At 40.4% G+C, this 15,123-nt stretch overlaps 1 protein-coding gene across 3 annotated transcripts in view; it reads left to right on the top strand.

Annotated features, from left to right (window-relative positions):
* Positions 1–15,123, top strand: part of srpk2 (SRSF protein kinase 2) — a 217,367-nt gene that overhangs the window by 54,302 nt on the left and 147,942 nt on the right. The window contains exon 2 of one of the 3 annotated variants that reach the window (XM_087999498.1): positions 11,492–13,589. The exons of the other annotated variants lie outside the window; for them this stretch is intronic. The gene's annotated coding sequence lies outside the window, so the exon portion shown is untranslated. The remainder of the gene's footprint in view (positions 1–11,491; positions 13,590–15,123) is intronic. 3 annotated transcript variants of the gene reach the window in all.

Consider the following 15,123-nt stretch of genomic DNA (forward strand, 5'->3'; position numbering starts at 1 on the left):
AAAATAGCCCTATATAGTGATCAGAATTTTTTTTATTATTGTCTCTTAATTATCAGGGTCTTCGTGTGAAACAAGCTTATTGTTGTGATTTCTAGGAGGTAGCTTCAGTTGCCAAATGTTTACTGCTAATGTTTTTTCGATAAAAGTTTGTTTCTGCTTTTTACTTGCAGCGAGTGACCACACTGTAGTTAGTAACTTAAAGAAAAACCTTTTATCAATAATAAATAGCTTAAATATAATACCTGAAATAACTACACACAGGTTGGTATCCTGTTACCAAGTCATCCTTTATTTACATGTGCACAGTAGATGGGCTGTAATCAGGGTGCCCAAAGCCAGTCCCTAGACTGAGGAGACCTTCTGAATCTCCTGTTTGTATCTGACATCCAGAGTTCATTGATTGCGGTTGTTAACCTGGGCCAATCAAGGATCTCATAGTCAGAGATCCACTTGCTCCTGATTCCAATCATAGCAGTACCTTAATTATGTTTACTGCTTTCATGGATACAAGTTTAAAGTTTTGCATGTAGTCTTTTTTTAGTCTTGTGTTGGCAGCCATCTGTGGTACTGTTGGTAACAGTTCATTTTCTCTTGTTGTGGAGGATTCCTTTTAAATGCAGAAATGGCTGTTGACTAGTTATAGAGTTATTTCAGTGATGTCTCAACATTGCAGTTAATCGTGAATATTCTATATGTTTGGAAAAATGTCTATGGTCAACAATACTTAAGGTATTCCACTCATTGTGAACGTATTAAGTAGTATATTGCGATGTTTTAATATTAATTGAGACCTTGCCCTTTAAGTTTGTATACAAGATGTAGGCATTGCTGTCTAGGTCAACATTTATTGTCCTCAATAGGATGATGCTGGGCTGTTTTCTTGAACTGTTGCAGTCTATGGACAGCATGAACTGTGCTCTTATTATGGGAGCTCGAGGAATTTGACACCGTAACAGCAAAGGAAGAGCAATATAGTTCCAAATCAGGATGGTGTGTGGCTTGAGAAGGACTTGTAGCCAAAAATGGAAAAATCTGATTTTAGAGAGTTAATTTAAGTGTCATGTGCTGAAAACAAAAGCTGTTGATTGTTGATTTTTGCATGTTAATCTTGGTAAATTTGTGCACTTACGTCCATAGTACCTCAGTTCTTAATTTCATAATGTTTCAACTTAATCCTTTTGGTGTTTTGTTTTGTTTCTTTTTGAATATTGCTTTTGAGATTTCGTTTTTATGTTGAGAGGATTTTCAAAATAAGTAGCCAGGCATCTTTTTGATACATGAGTAGATGGGTTGGAGTAATAAAGGGGCTCATTTCCATGCAGTCAATATTAAAATGAATATAGAGGGAATAATACATTTCATTATAGTACCTGTAATTCAGAAATGAAGCATAATAAACATTATAATCCAAATAACTTAACCTATTTGACATTTTTGCTTCTGAATTATCCAAATCATCTTGTGGGGTTTAACAATGGCATCAAACAGTAGCTGAATGTAGCTGGTTGAGTTTGTAGTATATTTATCAGTGTAAATATTGCCTTATTTTTTTGCCACCTCCAAAACATAATCATATAGTTCTGACTGCTAATATTCATGCAGTGTTGAGGAAAATGCATTAAGAGTTGTACCTCTAAAATAGGCAAGAGGAATAAAAATAGGCCATTTGGCTCCTCAAGATTGTCCATTTATTCATGGCTGATTATGCTCCTGATTCTATTGTCCTGCCTGTCCACAAAAATGCTTGAATGTCAATCACAAAGTTCTATCTAATAGTCTAGAATACATTGTATGACCCAGTCTTCACTGTTCTCTTTGAAATTCTCTTAGATAAACAGCTCAGAGAAGAAACTCCTTCCTCTGTCTTAAATGAGAGACTTGTCATTTTGAAACTCTGCCAGTTAGATCGAGAATCCCCCAAGAGAGGAATACCCTTTCAGTATTTACCCTGCCAAGCCACCTCAGAATCTTTTATGTTTCAAAAAGATCTTTCAATCTTCTAAATTCTAAAAGGTATGTGCCTAACCTGCTAAACATTTCACTTTAGTCTGATGAGTTCTTAACTCATGTGTTTCAGTTATTCAGGTGGATACTTATTACTTTATTTAAAATCATACCAGAGCGCTCTTGACATTATGCAATGGGGAATTCACCTCTTTATCTCACCAGTATTCTTCCTAAACCAACAAAAACAAATTAGTGATCATTAATCAAATTGATATTTGTAGTATCCTAATTTATAGGATTTGCAGCACACAATTGGGGGTACATTTGTCGACAATATTGGCAAATGCAACCATTAACTGTCTATAATGCCCTCTTTAAACTTCTCCTCCCCATAGAGTGAGCCCTAAAACCCTTAGTGACCCCTCTTTTCATCACCTGTTAGGATCTCAAAGTGATTCAGTTTTTGTTTGATAATGCTCCTTTGAAGCATCATGGAATGTTTGCTATGTTGGATGTGCTATATAAATACAACTTATACATGAAAATGTTTGAGTGTTGCCATGGGATGCTTTAGAAATATAATTCTCCTGCTTTTCAGTGTACTAGCAAGATTAACTACTATATACCACTGCTGCCCTTCACAGCCCATCTAATGTTGGAATGCTCATCATGCCTTTGTACCTCCAAACTTAAATCGGTTTCCAAACGTGCACCCTCCCTAAACTGAAAATAATTCAGCTGTCTGTATTCTGTTGCTTGCTTAGCATGTCTTTGTGGCCTGCTTTGATCCTTACTTCTTCCAAAGCTTAGAATTTAACATTTTGATGCTTGTTTAATGTCCTTGATTTCCTTTCATGTTTGTCCTTTTGTAGAACCCTTGTAATCTCTGTAGCCTCCTACAGCTGAATTCCTCCATCCTCACTAAAATCTTCATCTGTACAACGCAGAGATTTATGTGTTTCCCTCCCACCTTTTAATGTACCATGATTACTCCTTGACCCTTATAGGCTCTCTTAACTCCTCTGGCCCTATAATCCCTATTGTGTCTTTTTAAGACCCAAATCTTTGACAAATGTTTTACAGTACCTTCTAATATCTGCTTCTTGAGCTTGTCATCCCATTTCTTATCTTCAGGATATTTTGCTCCATTACAGCTGCACGTTTTTATCTCCTGTTGCTGGCTACTGCTTTCTGTTGGACATTGCTGTTATTATTCTTGGATTCATAGGATTAAACAAAAACAAAATCATAAAGGCATCATTTGCAATCTTGGATTTCAGCACTCGCTGTCGTAGTTATGTTAGAAAGCTACTAGTATCATTTCATATGTGGCTTAATATCTCCAATTGATTCACTAAGAAAACAGAAAAAAATATAACTTGTGATTATAAACAACCAAACCTGAACTTCCTGAACTTGCTATGCTTGTAGAAGAAACTGAACTTATCTGTGAGATTTGTATGGGAGATGCCAGTTGTATAATTAGTATGTGCTGTAATTATCCTGTAACATTTAAGTGTTTTACCTGAAAGTAGAATGATTAATTCAAGCAGAGTCATGCTTGGCAATGTTGAAATATTAAAAAAGAAAGGTCTATCAGAGTTTGGAAATCCCCAAGTTATTTTATCAGTTTTAAATCCCTTTCCTCTTCCCTTTTTGAGGTGTTGGAAATATACCATAGCTCACTCATTTGATACAATATTTTACTGTCTTTCAATTTAATGAGAGATTTTTAATTTTATTGACCATTTGTAAAGCAAGTGTTCATCTTATCTTCTGGTGCAAAAATTCCTGTTAATATTATTTTTAATCCTTTAAAAGCTTTGATTTTAATTTCAGTTCATTGGGACTATTTACTCCATAACATAGTGGTTTAGAAATGGCAAAGATGGGCTCTTAAGCTGTAATTGTGTCTTGTTGGTGACAGTGGTTGTTCCTTGATTTGAGGATGACATCAACTTGAATTTCTGCAATGAGATTTGACAAGCAGATTCTGACAGAATTCGGAGTGTGACAGAATCTTTGGATGCCAGAATTTGTCTCAATTTTGACAGGTTGAGGCCAGCTTTTATTAATACGTAAAACCACAACAACAAGAACACCTTGCCATTGAAGCCTCCTTCGAACTTCACATTGTGAGATGCGCAGTCTTCCTTCCCCTATTCTGTAGTTGAGGATTGAACCCCACACGAGCGTCCTGTCACACACACAGTTGGTGGTACATTTATTGATACTGCCAACAAACACAACCATTAACTATCTGTAATCCCCCCGCCAAAACATTAAACGGCAGCATCTTGGTCAATGAGTTGGTATGTTTTGGGATAGGGGGGGCAAAGGATTTTTAATTGTACCATTGACAATAAAATTGCCATCTTAAAACTGCAAAAAACTACATACCATTTTGAGTGTAGTTGGCTGAGTTTGTAGCATGTTTCAGTATAAATATTGCCTTCTTTATGCGGCCTCCAAAACATGAGCACATAATTTTGGCTGTCAATGTTTTATACTGTATTGAGGGAAATGCATTGTTGATCACCACTTTGTTCACTGGCAAGTCAATAAATGTCCTCTCCTATCAGCATCTGCTGGAACAGGAATAAATAGATTAATGCTGAGGAATTTCATCACTGCTTGAAGCTATGCTTAGCTTTCACTGTTCACTTGCTATTGGACTGCATTTTATAGAATACTTTTGATAAATGTTGGATGCCTTTATGGGACAGTTTTTCAAAATTTCAACAACACTTCACAACAATTTTTAATTGGAATTCTTAGGAATTTACCTATGCTCGTCCACCTTATTGACTGTCTTTATTTAAAAAAAATTGTGAAATGGAATACCCTCATCTTGGGGATCTTGATTTGTGATCCCCAGCGACCTACAAATTGAAAGGAATGGGAGAATAGACCCAGGAGAGGAGACCTGATCAGGCAGGAAGTGAACTAGGCTCCTTCTCTGGACTTGATCCACCAGGAGCTCCTGTGCCCATCTTGGGAAGTTGTTTACCTGAGCCATTCTGAAACACTGTCTGGATGCCAGCACAGTTTACGCTTCCACTGTAAGTGGATGTGTGGAAGGTATATATGGTTAATGTAATGTGTAGATGAAGAGCGTTAGTATGCTTTCTGCTTTTCTGTGCTAGTTTGCTACTTTTTTTCAGCCTTTTGTTGCTGGCTAAAATCAAAGCAAAAAAGAGAGCCAAATATGTATGGATCTCTGTCAGTACGCAGTCTCTCATTGGCAAGCCCTCTGTCTTGCCTCCTCATAGACCTGAGCTTAAACGTTAGAGGAATCTGAGGCGGTTTGGCTGACTGTTATCAGGACACACTCCTGCAATAAAATCCCAGTCATGGGTGAATGGCTTCACTGCCTTGTGCACACTTCAGGACAAAGCTTAGCCCCACAGCAACACAGTTGACTCTCTATTGCTGCCCTCTGAAATGGCACAGCAATCTATTCAGTTGGATGAACCACTAGAAAGAGAAATAGGAAGGAAACCGGACAAACCACCTGACGTTAACTCAGAATCACATTCCTGTTGACTCTGCACAATCTTTCCTGCTGTCCTTTGGGAGCTAGTGTCAAAATTGGGAGAACTGTCCTGCAGATTAGGCTTGGTTATTCTCATGGGAGCTACTGAAAATGTGTTGCTGGAAAAGCGCAGCAGGTCAGGCAGCATCCAGGGAACAGGAGAATCGACGTTTCGGGCATAAGCCCTTCTTATTCTCATGGAAGCATGTCTCAGCAGTTCTGATAAAGAGTCACTGAAGTCTTATCTATTAAACAATGTGAAAAAATGGCCAGATTTGTCCTGTTCACTCCAGGACAAGTTCAACCTGGTAAGTTACTGTGTCATCAGTTTGCGCTTGATCATCAATAACATGATAGAAGGTTTTATCACTAGTGCTACCAGTACTTAGCAATAACCTCAGTGATGTCCAGCTTAGTTCTGGCTGGATCACTTAACCCTTAACCCCCAAAACAATATTAATGGAAACATGAACAAAAGGGCTGAATTCCATGAGTCAAGAGTGTGGTGCTAGAAAAGCACAGTGGGTCAGGCAGCATCTGAGGAGTAGAAGGATTGGAGTTTTGAGCATAAACCCTTCATCAGGAAAATTTTCTGATCAAAGTTTTATGCCTGAAACATCGATTCTCCTGCTGCCTGACCTGCTGTGCTTTTCCAGCATCTCATTCTCGACTCTGATCGCCAGCATCTACAATCTTCACTTTCTCCTGCTGAATTCCATGAGAATGACTGCTCCTGCTATCAAGGCCACATTTGACCAAATGTGGTATCAAGGAACCCTAGTAAGACTGGAGTCACTAGAAATTGGGGATACTCTCCACTGATTGAAAGCATGCCTGGCACAAAGGAAGATGGTTATTGAAGTGATTGTAACAGCGTTAACTAGGTGGACCTCATAGAATATGCGTTCTGTGACTGGGGCTGTTAACCTGGTCCATCAGGCCCTGGCTGACCATTATAAGCAGGAGTGTTGGAGTTTCTTTTCACCTGAGAGCTGGCTCTGAGGAAGCTGGATCAGTGTCATGGACTTTCCACGTGTAAATACAAGGTGACTTGATGGGATGCACATCCAGTCACCTTGAGTAGGTGTCTGCAATGACTAAGAACATTCAGCCCATGAAAGTCAACTGCACAGTCAACATGTAACAGAGTCCAGAGTTTACCTGGCCATTCTCTCAAATGTGGAAGAGCTACTAGCGGTAATTTTTGTCCTTGCTGGCACTCTGGCCACTGCCCCACCAATGCGGCTATTTCTGTATCCAATCCTGCCCACCAGACATAAGTTCTCACCAGCATCTTCATTTTGGAAACCACTTGATGACCTGGTGGAATTAGCCAGTATCTGGCAGTGATCTTTGTTTGGGACAATCATTCTTACTCCCCGTAATAATACGCTGATTTCTACTATGATCTGGTCTGTCTGGATCCAAAGAAGTTTCACTTCTGGTTTTGTTGGCCTAGTTTCCTCCATCACCATGAGCTGTTTCAGTTTTGTCAGGACTGGAACTTTCTGCGTGCAAAGTCTGATATTGTCAGCTGTGACTGGAAGTGCATTCAGAAAATTCAAAACCATTATAGACCCTTTAAGTAGCAATACCACAGTTGATGTATCTGTCAGTGGGAGGGGGCTCAACGCATCTGCATTTGCTACTTGGCCTCCCAAACGGTGTTCCAACTTATAATTATACTCACTTAATATGAGAACCCACCACTGAATTTCACCTGAAGCTATGGGTGATACTGCCTTGTGTTCTTTAAGTAGACCTAACAGGGGTTTGTGGTCCATTATTATTACAAATTTACATCTGTAAAAGGTATGGGTGGAAATTTGGTGTCTCCAACTATGATCACCAACCTTCTTTGTCTATCTGGGCGTATTTATGCTCTGCATTAGCCAAAGTCTTGGATGCATACGCTATTGGACATTCCTCTTCATTGAGCCAGGTTAACAGTCCCATTCAAGAAACTCCTATGAGATCCACCTGGCTGACCTGGTTATAATCACTAAATCCCTCCCTCTAAATTTAAGGATGTAGGCCAGTTCTCTCTTTCATAGCTCCTCCTGGGACTTTCTAGCATCAGACCAGGATCCTCCAACTCTGCTTCTGATGAGAGCGGCATGTAACACACAGTAGCTCAGCTCTTGCACCCAGACCATCTCTGAAATTTTTTGTTCATCTCTTCAGGTGGCAAAGGCATTGAGGTGGCAAGATCGAGCATGACCATGTTGGATCTCGCCACCTCAATGCCTTTGTCATCTGAAGAGATGAACGAAAAAATTCAGAGATGGTCTGGGTGCAAGAGCTGAGCTACTGTGTGTTACACGCCGCTCTCATCAGAAGCAGAGTTGGAGGAACCTGATCTGATGCTAGAAGGTCCCAGGAGGAGCTATGAAAGAGAGAACTGGCCTACATCATCAAGCATGACCATGTTGGATCTCAGTTTGGGAGAGCCCACAGGCCCCGCAACAGTCGGAAAGGCACTGGAGGAGCTGAGCATGTTTTGCTCCAGCATCGTTTACAAGTTTGCAGCTTTCAAATGGTCCACGTGTTTCTTCAGGACTGTTGTACATACCAGAACTTTTAAATGTCACTGGACCTGACCCTGTGTTGACCATGCTCCTTAACCTTACAGGGCCATTCCCGTGGTTCCTACACCAAACTTTGTCCCCTGAAGTAAACTGTCTCTCGCTTGGTGGAATCTTGTGGTGGCATTGGCATTTCTGATGCCATTTCACCCTTTTGCGCGCACACACACGCACACATATACATTCATATATACACACAAATACTTTATATATTTATATATACAATGTGTGTGTATATCTACACGCATTCACATCCTGGAAGATCGGTGCAGAGTTGTCTCCCCATTAGCAACTCTGCTGGAGCTGCCTCTGTAGGTGTGAGGGGTGGTCCTATAATCCAACAGGAACTGAGATACTTTAGTATCAAGAGAAGCTGTAGGCTGTTTCTTTAAGGCTGCCTTCAATGTTTGGACTGGTCTTTCTGCCAGACCTTTGGATGATGGATGGTATGGTACAGTCCTTATATGACAAATACCATTTGACTTCAAGAAATACTCAAATTCCCTGCTGGAAAATGATGGCCTCTTATCTGTGACACTTCCTCAAGGTCTTATTTTTTGCACGACCATCTTCAGCTACTTCAGTGATCTTTCCCTCCATCATAAAGTCTGAAATGGGGATGTTTGCTGATGACTGTACAATGATGATCACCACTTGCAATTTTGGATTCCATGTCCAACTGCAGCTGAATCTGGAAAACATCCAGATTTGGGTTAAAAAATGGCAAGTAATATTCTCGCCACACAAATGTCAGGCAGTGACTGTATCCAACAGAGAGAATCTGCTTATCATCCCTTGACATTTAATGACATTAGTTTTACCATCACTGAATCCCCCATTGTCAACGTCCTGAGGTTACCACAGATCAGAAACTGAACTGGAATAGCCACAAAAAAACTGGTGGCTACAAGAGTAGGCCAGCACCTAGGAATCTTGAAGTGAATAACTCGTCTCCTGACTCCATAATCTGCAAGCCAGAAGTTGGGTGTGATTGAATACTCTGCACTTGGCTGGATGAGTGCAGTTCCAAAAACACGAGTGAAGTTTCATATAAGATAAAGTAGCCCATCAAATGTCCACAAACATGCAGTCTTTACGGTACTAACTCTCAGTACCAATAGTGTGCAGGAGTTACAAGATGTATTGCAGAATTTCTCCAAGGTTCTTCAGGCAATACCTTCCGAACCTATGACCTCCACCACCTAGAGGTCAAAAGTTTATACATTATGCTTTGTATTCCTTTAAACTTAGTTGGAGAGTTTGGAAAGGAGAACCTCCATGAGTGGTGAACCCAACTTAACTGGCAAAGAGCGCATATACTACAGCTATTCTAGTTGAAAGGACCATTATGTCCCACTGATCAGCCCCTGACCTATAAGGTGCTGACCTTCCACTGTCTACCTGCTATAATAGGTGCTCAAAGTGTGCATTCAATATGTGGAAGGAATCCATTGTGTTAGATAAACAAATGAGTAGCAAGAAGATACTAACTCAACTGGCAAACTCAAATGTCGGGACCAGCTGCATGGGCTTGACAGATGACTTGCAGTTGGTTGATAATGTGCTCAAGACAGACAAAATTGCCATAAATTTCATAGACTGCATACTGATATTGCTTCCATATAAGAAATCAAGTTTGCTGAATACAGATCGCTGAAAGGAAAGTATTAAACATTTTATCTGACGAGGGAAAAGTTCAAACAAGGTTTGAGCAAGGTGTAGTTTTTGTTTTAAGGAGTTCACAAATAATTGAAGTTCCCACAAATGGTTCAAAATATGTCCTCACCATTCATTCCTTGGTTGAAGAAGGCCAGTTAACTTCATGAGAAACTACATTCGAACTTTGTTATCCACTACAGTGGTAAAAGTCCAATTTTGTAAGGAGCTGAAGCTATTCAGCTACCAATTGAATTCCTAAGTGAGAACATCTTTATGTACTGGCAGATTTCAGTGCCTGTCTGGTCGCAGAAAATGAGGCTTGACCCTTCAGCTTTGCACATCATGGCCTGGGACAGAGAACTGAAATTGGCATAGATTGCTGAACTATGCTGCCATGAGCTTTATGTAACTAGCTCCTTCTTTCAGAATAAGTCATGTCACAAGATGTCCTGGAGAAGTCCAAGATTGAACATTGGCACCAAATGAATCTGAGCATCGCCGTCTAAGTATGGCACTGGCAAAGCACAGCAGGTCAGGCAGCAACCGAGGAACAGGAGAATTGATGTTTTGGGCATAAGCCCTTATGTCTGAAACATTGATTCTCCTGCTCCTCAGATTCTGCTTGATCTGTGCTTTTCCAGCGCCATATTTTTCGACTTTGATCTTCAGCATCTTCAGTCCTCACTTTCTGCTAAATCTGAGCATCATCAGATATGGCTGTCTGAGAAGTATTCTTGTCACATGTATCTATCATAGTTGATTCTAATGCAACTAGCTTAGGATATACCCCTTTTTTTCTGTTCAAAGCAGAAATACCATTTGCATAACAATGCCATGTTTCCTATCAGATAAAATGTGACAGTTTCTTGGCTCAGTTGAACAGGTGCTCTTTGTATTTCCTTGTAAAGTGCAGAAGTGAAATTGAATATACTGTAGCACTGTATTCTGAACATATGGGAAGGAAGAGTGAAAAATTCTTGACTGGTTTAAGACTAACATCTGTCATTGAATTAAAAAGTTCTGTTCAGATTAACTGTAGGGGAGGATGTCATCCAAGAAGTCTCGATGTTCAAAGTTTGTGAGAAGATTTGTAGCTCGGGTGCTCGTTGTTGTGGTTCTGTTCGCCGAGTTGGGAATTTGTGTTGCAGACGTTTCGTCCCCGGTCTAGGTGACATCTTCTGTGCTTGGGAGCCTCCTGTGAAGCGCTTCTGTGTTGTTTCCTCTGTCATTTATAGTGGTTTGTCTCTGCCGTTTCCGGTTGTCTGTTCCAGCTGTCCGCTGCAGTGGCCGGTATATTGGGTCCAGGTTGATGTGTTTGTTGATAGAATCTGTGGATGAGTGCCATGCCTCTAGGAATTCCCTGGCTGTCCTCTGTTTGGCTTGTCCTATAATAGTAGTGTTGTCCCAGTCGAACTCATGTTGCTTGTCCTCAGAGTGTGGCTACTAAGGATAGCTAGTCGTGTCGTTTCATGGCTAGTTGGCGTTTATGGATACAGATTGTTAGCTGTCTTCCTGTTTGTCCTATGTAGTATTTTGTGCAGTCCTTGCATGGGATTTTGTACACTACATTGGTTTTGCTCATGCTGGGTATCAGGTCCTTTGTCCTGGTGAGTTGTTGTCTGAGAGTGGCTGTTGGTTTGTGAGCTGTTATGAGTCCTAGTGGTTGTAGTAGTCTGGCTGTCAGTTCAGAAATGTTCTTGATGTATGGTAACGTGGCTAGTCCTTTGGGTTGTGGCATGTCCTCATTCCGTTGTCTTTCCTTTAGGCATCTGCGGATGAAATTGCACACACAGATGACAAGCAACATAAGTTCGACTGGGACAACACTACTATTATAGGACAAGCCAAACAGAGAACAGCCAGGGAATTCCTAGAATCTGTGGATGAGTGCCATGCCTCTATCAACAAACACATCGACCTGGACCCAATATACCGGCCACTGCAGCGGACAGCTGGAACAGACAACCGGAAGCAACAGAGACAAACCACTATAAGTGCCGGAGGAAACAACACAGAAGCGCTTCACAGGAGGCTCCCAAGCACAGAGGATGTCACCTAGACCGGGGACGAAACGTCTGCAACACAAATTCCCAGCTTGGCGAACAGAACCACAACAACAGTCTCTATGTGCTAAAAGCTGCTTAGAATCAAGTCCAACATGCTACTAAGTAGTGCACCAGTAGTTCCTGGTTACCATTTGCTAGAATGTCCAGATGTCCTTCATCACAGAATTTAAAAAAAAAAGCACCAATCGATCAACAAAGAAAACTGCTCCATTGAAATAAGTGCAGGGATGGTCACCACCAAAAACAATAAATCCTTGGAGAAATGGGTGAAATATAACTTTAGGTTGTACTCCAGAGCAACCCTCACTGAAGGACAAGACACCATAGAAAACCTGCCTGATTTGCTTGAGCTAAATGCCAGGTTTCGCTCAGGCTATGGTGCTTGAACTCATTAAGCATGAGAAACGAGCACTGCTGCAACATCTGCGTAAATCTGTGTCTTTGCTGGAGGAGAGTACAATGCCATTGGATATGCATGATGTAAAGATCATGACCCAATCCAAGAATGGGGCTGACGACAGATTACAACAATGGTAGAGGTATCGCCCTGCAGAGTGTCGTGGGAAATGTATTTGCGGAAAATATTTGCCTGTGTTGCAATTGTCAGACTCGGTCCTGGATAATACTTCTACCTAGAATCCTGGTGTACTTTCAGATTATAAAATCTACAATTGACTTGATTTTCTCTATACAGCAGCGACAGAAATGCCATCAACAAAGGACAACACTATATGTTGCCTTCAATAATCTCACCAAAGCATTCAACGTGTCAGTAGAAATGCTCTGTTTAAACTGCTGGAGAATATTGGATGCCCACCAAAGTGCTCAGTGCGACTTTTCTCCATGACCAGGTCAACTGACTCTGACTCTAACTCTATGGTCAACACCTGAGCACTTTGATATCTTCAGGAAGGTTAAATAGATTTGTGTTCTTGCACTTACACCATATTTGGCACATTTTTCTCATGTTTTGCTAATTTATATCTTTTGGTACACCCATAGAAGATGCCTACGTACATACCAGCAATATCCAAAATCTGTTGAGCCTTGCTTGTCTGAGATCTAAGACCTGGGTGCACCATCAGAGAATTGTGCAATGCTGATGATGCCACACTAGCAGTCTAGAATCAGGGACACCTTCATGAAATGGACAGACTCTCTCATGCCTCTGTATCAAAAAGACAAATGTCGTGGTCTAACCAGTCAGCATTGATGATGTGATATAGAGCCTTGTTGATAGTTCATGTATTTAGTCTCCACAATCATCAGTGATCTGTTACTTGATGAAATCGACTCATTTTAAAAGCTGCTGAGAACACCAGACTGCAAGGCTACTAAATCTGCATCGTTGGTGCACTTCGACACTAGCAAAACCTGGGCAATATATATTAAGACAGGGGAAGAGGCAGAACTGTTTTCACCTTGGCTGTTTCAAATTTTCCTGCCAAAATACACCAAGAATAAGATTATAATCTTGGAGGCTTTGGAATGTGGTAATTCATTAGCATACCCTCACTGCTAAGCTAACAACATTTGCACATTCAGTGGATAGAAGACAGCCCCATTCCCAAAGACCTTCAGTTGAACTGATCACTAGATCACTGCCTTGAAGGTGTCCAACTCTGCTACAAGACCAGCTTAAAGCAAGTTATGAACATGGTAGACATTAACGGTGAGAGCAGGGAGGCAGTTGCCAATGATCATGACTTCTGGAAACTGGCTATATGGAAAGGCATGCAAGAAGCAAACAAAAATGAAAGCTTGGATGGCCAAAAAGTGTGTCAAGAGAAAACACAAGTCAGTAAATAGAGTATCTTCTCAGCCAACTATCTTCCTCTGCAGCAAATACACAAGACATAGGAGGAGAAGGCGGCCATTTGGTCCACCATATATGTTTTGCCATTCAATTAGATCATGGCTGATCTGATCATTTTCAACTCTGCTTTCCTATAATACTCTTTGATTTCCTTACTGATTAAAATCTGTCTGTCAACAGCCTTGGATATTCTTAATGACTCAGCCATGACAACACTCTGTTGTAAAGAATTCCATAGATTTTCTAGCTTCTGTGAGAAGAAATTCTTTCTTGTCTCTTAAATGGGAACCCCTTATTCTGAGATTATGCTTTTTGGTTTTTGACACACTCAAGGGGAAACAACCTCTTTACATCTGCCCTGTCAAGCCCCCTAGAATCTCAGCCAAATCATTCAAAGGTCCAGAAATGTTTTGTTTAAAGGTACTTCTTTGATCTCTTATGGGTTATGGGGAAATGATAAGAAATTGGCACTAAGTTGAAATGTTTAGAGAGCTGATGCAGGCAGGAAAGGCCAAATGGCCTCCTGCACTGTACAAATTCTGTGATTCTGCAAAGCTAAGTAGAATATTCCTGATGACACATTATAAACACTAGCAACTTTCTGTCTATTATTCAACTTTTATTGCTAAAAATCAACTTGCATTAAAACTCCATTCAACATTCTCATTAACTTCAGTGTTCACAAATTGATGTACTACTCACTGGCTCTTGAACCAAACAATCCAGAATGTTGACACAAATGTGTTTCTTTGTCAAAATAATTTTAAAATAGTGTTTTCCACATTGAGTCATTCCTATTTGGTTGCTGCTTGCTGTTTGTTGTTACCTAACATCAAGGGAACGCTCCTGCTTGTGTAGTGCCCTGGAAACTTAAAACTACAGGTAAAATTTCAATAACCTCATGATTAGCAGGGAGAAATGAAGTGCTTTCCCTAAGTGATGTATTCCTCAAGAAATTCAATAATAAATGATATAAATGAATAGACATATTTTATTGAAGAAATCTTGAATCTCTAGAGGAAAATTATTCTATTTACATAGTAGGTACTCCTATACAGTTCATCCTGCAATACAAGTGCACTTGTTGCAAATATAAAGACCATATCCAATATCAGTGTTCACATATTGATGTGTTCACTGGCTCTTGAACCAAATAATCCAGAACAGTGACACAAATGAGTTTCTTTGTCAAAATAATTTAAAAATAGTGCTTTCCACGTTGAGTCATTTTTAAAAAAAAAACCCTCTGCCTGCAATCTTAACCTGACTTGTGCACATTCTGTCTTTCTCTTTTTCATCCCAATTCCACTTCTTGTGATTTACCTAAGTTGAAGTTTGCAGAGACCATTAGGGCCCCAACATTAGGTACAGTTCCTGGAGCCACATCCAATTAAGGGTGGTACATGGAAGATAAAGCAACACATTAGAACCATAGAGATGTACAGCATGGAAACAGACCATTTGGTCAAACCCGTCGATGCTGACCAGATATCCCAACCCAATCTAATTCTACCT

The sequence above is a fragment of the Chiloscyllium plagiosum genome, unplaced genomic scaffold, assembly GCF_037043375.1.
Source record: "Chiloscyllium plagiosum isolate Xiang-an unplaced genomic scaffold, Cpla_swu_hap1 HiC_scaffold_23, whole genome shotgun sequence".
NCBI classification, from domain to species: Eukaryota; Metazoa; Chordata; class Chondrichthyes; order Orectolobiformes; family Hemiscylliidae; genus Chiloscyllium; species Chiloscyllium plagiosum.